Below are 5,531 nucleotides of genomic sequence, written 5' to 3'. Positions count from 1 at the left end.
TTACTTGACAAATATTTCTTGTCAAACCTATAGCTATCAAATCTTGTTTATGTCCCAACCTCAGTTTGTAACCACCTCTTGAACTGAATCTGTAAGAGACTCTGCTTCAGAATAGATAGGCTTGATCCTTGGATATAGCTTACATATTCCTTGTGAATCTGATACGACCAAACTTTCCTAACATGTAAAACACTACCCTGACGTTCAGTCCCTCAAGTACTTCTACCTGAGCTTCTTTTGATTCAACTATCAGTGACTCCTACATTCTGTCCCGAGATTCCAATTTTACTGCATGTAACTGAGATATCTGTATATCCCCACTATTCTCTCTGACCTCCTCAATTCCTTCATTTCTGATCTCTGTGATTCCCGGATAAATGTAGCATTGGTACAAACCACTGTGTGACTGTAAAATCTGGAATCATTAGAGTTGTCTTAAAATCTTCGAGAAAAATTGTACCCGTAGAAATTTCATTCAGCTCCTACGTCTGAAAACCCAGTGGTATCCTATGGAGTAAGCCTTCGAGGAAGATCCACAATTATCGTCTGTAGGTCATGAAATCAGTTTCATTGGAGTAAGAAAACCATTATCTTCAATTTCCGTGTTCGGGAATTTTTCGTCTTAATAGCACATGGTCTTCGTTTTCTTCGAAAGATTAAAATCCACTTTAAAAGCCCCGAGGAATCTGGAGTCTACCAATACTTTCAGTACCCTTAATTTAATATTTAAGAAAAATTAAATTTCCAATATTTTTAATTTTCCTAGAAAATAAATTGATCAAAAATAAATATTTATGTAAAATTTAATTTTCAAGAATTTTGAATTTTCTTAAAAATTAAATAAAATGTAAATTATTATTTAAGAAAAATTTAAATTTAAGAATTTTAAATTTTATGGAAAAATAAATAAATCAGAAATAATTAAATAGGGGTAACAGAAATTTGTTAAGTGCTCTATTTTTCTGTGGCGACCTCATTCTGCTTGTGCGCCGTTTGCGTCGTCATTGATCGTGTATGGCGACTACCAGGCTGTGGTGATCAGGCAGGGTGTCTTGAGACTACCTATGGCGATCTGGTACAAGGAAAACAATTACTTTGCCTTAGAAAAAATAATGAAATCCTTCCTTGTACATGAACAACAGGCGGGTCCCGCGATGGTTAAACAAACAAAGGCATGCACAAATTGCATGTTATATATTTATTTTCCCGCGAGTCTTGCAAACACAACCAACTTCCTGTTTCCATTTGCTCCTAGTACATAGATGAATCAAAACAAACAAAATGGCAGCCCTTAATTACAAATTGCAGCAAATAATCGGGTAGAAATAAAATAGATTTAAATTGAAATTTTATATTTACTAATAATTAAATAGTAAATTAATTTAGTTAAATTTATAAAATAAATTTATTTAAATTAAGTTGATACAATAAACTTATTTAAATTAAATTTATAAAATAAATTTTCTAAATCAAATTTACAAAATAAATTTATGGAAATGAAAAACTAATAAAATAAACTATTTTAAGGATCCTGATTTGTGTATCAATCAGTAAGCTCTGATACCAATTGTTAGGTCCCGAATTATCGTAGAGGGGGGGGGGGTTGAATACGATAATCACTAAATTAAGAATTCTTTTCGAATCTTTAGCGGATATAGATTTAGTGCTCGGTTAGTGATTTCGTGTTCTTGAGAGGAATAGTGTTTGGAACGATAAAAACAAGGAACACAAGATATTCGGGGAAATATATATTCGTATATAAATCCTCGAGGGGTGTTGCTACACTCCGGTAAATAAATTAACCGGCTACAATCTAAGAACAATAAAGTTCATAGCTACTATAAAGATTTACAAATCAAATCCTATACAATAATCAAGCTTTTGTTTGTCTAAGGATTTAATTACCGGATAACGATTATAATGCCCCTATGAATATACAAGAATTAAATCGGGCATTATAACGTTACTCCGGTGAGAAGTTAAACAGATAAACAAAAGCTTGAGCTTCTTTGTAAATCATTGCTGCCATTTTCAATTCTCTTTTGGGAGAGAAGATGAACATAATTTTATCCAAAATGAATGGCTTTATCTTCTGCTGAAAAGTGTAGACTTAATATCCAATAATGTGTGGATGAGGATTCTGTGGCGACAGGTGTACAAGAGGAATTAGTTTTGCTCCGTGGCGTTATAACCTTAACAAAACCTCTGTGGCAACCAGGAGAGGGAGGGAGTAGATATGCCTGTGGCGACAGGATTGTACTAGTACATTTATTTATAGACCAAAGTTGAACTCCTGTGGCGACCTTGTACAAGTACAATACTTGTACATAATCAACACACATCTTTGGTTTCTTTTACAAATAAACAACCATTGTGGCGACCAATGTCACCCTGGTTGATTTTTTTTCTTTTATTCTTTTTATTGTTTTGTTTTTTCTTTTTCTATTTTTCTTTTTCTATTGTTTCATTTTTCTTTTTGTTTTTCTTTTGTTTTTCTTTTCTCTTTTTTTCTTTTTCTATTTTTTTTTTCTCTTTTTTTCTTTATCATTTTAAGTTTAAATTGTAACTAAATTAATTTATAAAATAAACTTAAATATAACTTATATAAATAAACTAATTTAGATTTATAAAATAAACTTTTTTAAAGTTTATAAGATAAATCATTTTAAGTTTATTAAATAAATTATATTAAAGTCCACTAAATGAATTTATTTAATTTACCAATTAAACTTTGAGCTTTGCCAGTCCCCTGAGCTGCTTAGCTATATACCTCGCACACCACTTCTCGTACTTTAATAGATAAACGTTCAATCCAAGTACATTCCTCAACTTAACAATTCTTCTATAAATAATACCCAGATTCCTTTCACGAGCTGTTGACGCCTAGTGGAACTGGTCTGGTTCATAGACGATTAACCCCGATTCAGGTCTTCGTATTATGGCCTTGATTATATTGTTAATCTTGCCTCAACTTCATTGCTTCAGACACTGACTGTCAATAAATAACTATACTTTCACTGGAATCCTTTGTGGTACTTTAGAAAATGTTTTCATTAACCTCTGTCTATACCCCATCTTCAATTCTTCAGATACCTATACTTCGAACACTGTCCATCTTCAATCAATGCCAATACACTGAAATCTTCCTATAACACTTGTATACTGAATCTTCAACATTTCTGAAACCCTGAAAGTCTTTAACCTTTGTTCTTCACTAAGGCATGATCATATTAATAAACTTCTTTCAGTGACCTTTAAACAAACTTCAAGCTTTCTTCTAATCTTCTGATTCTTTATATTTGCCTTGTCTTCATTCTTCCTGATTTCTTGTGTAGACGTAGTATTATCAACCTGTCCTGTTCTAGTGTTGTTATCGTGTTGAGTTATCACGTAACTGTTCATACAGCTACGCAGTCTCACCAACAATTTATAAGTCTATCATTCTCTAGAGTCTTATTCTTAAAATTACCACACAGAGATTTAAGAATAGATTTCAATTCAGATATATCCCCAGTATCAAGAGAAAAGAAGGATGTTGATACCTTAGAATCAGGAGAAGATGGATTGTCAAAACTAGCCATCAGTGCATAGTTTGTTCATTCAGCTTCAGAGTCAGTAGAATCCATCCAGTCCTTGATTGATGTGATCAAGGCTTTGTTCTTCCCTTTGTCTTTTCTTGACTTCCTATATTTAGTAGCAAAGTGACCAGGTTCATCACAATTGTAGCACTTGATCTTTGACCTGTCTACTTTTCCAGCTTTCACATCTTTTCCTTCTCTTCTTCAAGAAGGCTTCCTTTCCCCTCTAGTAAACTTCTTCCTGAAGCTTCTATTCTTTTGAGACTTCCTGAATTGCATCCTCTTGAAACCCTTAACCATCATAGTTGCCATTTGTATGATATCAGAATATGTCATGTTCCCATCAGTTTCAGAATCAGTATCATCATCAGGATTTGATGATGAATCATCAGTATCTGATTCTGGCAGATAGTTTGTCTTCCTTGTAGCTTCCACAGTCTTGTCTTTTGAAGCTTTAGTATTAACCTTTAACGCAACTGATTTTTCCTTGATGCTTTTCCTCTGTTTCCTTTGCTGAACTTCCAAGTCATGAGTCTTTAACATGCCATAGATTTCATCCAGAGTGACTTTTTCCAGATCATACTGGTGTCGTATGATTGAGGTTTGTGTCTCCCATTCCTCACTCAGAGCTCTCAGAAACTTGGTGTTTGAATCTTTAAGATCATACACCTCCTCCACCAAAGATAGGTCGTTGAGCAGAGTAAGAAACCTATCATAGATGTCTATTAAGACTCTCATCAGTCTTTGCCTCGAAATGTTCATATTCTTGAACTAAAACAGCCCTTTTGTTCTTCTTGATGGCTGTGGTTTTTTGGCATTGAGTCTCAAGGGCATCCCAGATTTCTTTGGCAGTCTTGTAGGCTATAACCCTGTTTGACATCACAGAATCAAGACTGTTATGCAAAATATTTCTTACCTTTGCATCTTTCAGTACAACGACTTTCTCTTTTGGTGTCCATTCACTCTTCTTCTTCAGCTGGAGATGTTCATCAAAAGTAGGAGTTGCAGGTACCAATTTTGTTGGCTTGTAAGGTCCATCATTGATTGCATCGAGATAGTCTGGATCTGTAGCTTCCAAGTGCATGAGCATCTTCACCTTCCATGTAGTATATTCAGTCTTATTCAGAATGGGGATTTTGATACTTTTATACTTGTTCGGAGACATGTTTAGATCGATTCTGATAGTGAATTATCAGTCCGCTCTGATACCAATTGTTACCCAGTAAAGATACAATTGTTAAAGGGGGGTTGGATACAATTGTATAAATGTTTCGAACAAGTAATAAAAATATAACAGTTCTTTATATTTATGATAAAAACTGTTACAAAACCCTCTCAAGAAATACTGATGTTCTTGAAAGCTGCTAGGTCGTACAATGCTCAAGTTAATTCACTATGTGATGACCTAAACTGTGTTTATATAATATGTTAGATATATTTGATAATGTCATGTGTAACATGATTTGTGTTTAGTTTTCAGATCTTACCTAATAGGACAAATCAGTACTTAACTGGAAATCAGCACTTATACTGAAGACAGAACTTAAGTTATCAGAACTTAAGTTATCAGAAGATATTTATCAGGAGATAATATCAGGACTTAAGATGACTTTCAGATAAGGCAGGCGGCTGATTGAAATGAAAGAAGATCGAGACTAAGACAGAAAGAAATATGCATGAAGAAAGAATTATATGAAAAATAGAATAATTGGAAGAAAAGATAACTAGTTGATATATTTTAGGAAGCAGAATTATATTCCATATCAATTAGAACATTATCTTGTAACTGTGTAGTATATAAACACATGTATAGGGTTTACACTATAAGTGTTATCATTATCGAAGTTATTATTCATTGTAACCCTAGCAGCTCTCGTGATAATTTGTTCATCACTGAGAGAGGACAGTTCCATATTGTAACAGAGTTTATTGTGTTGAATAAAATCTATTTTC

This window comes from Apium graveolens, chromosome 5 (assembly GCF_009905375.1).
Source record: "Apium graveolens cultivar Ventura chromosome 5, ASM990537v1, whole genome shotgun sequence".
Lineage (NCBI taxonomy): Eukaryota > Viridiplantae > Streptophyta > Magnoliopsida > Apiales > Apiaceae > Apium > Apium graveolens.
The sequence above is the reverse complement of the archived record's forward strand: the minus strand, read 5'-3'. Positions refer to the sequence as shown.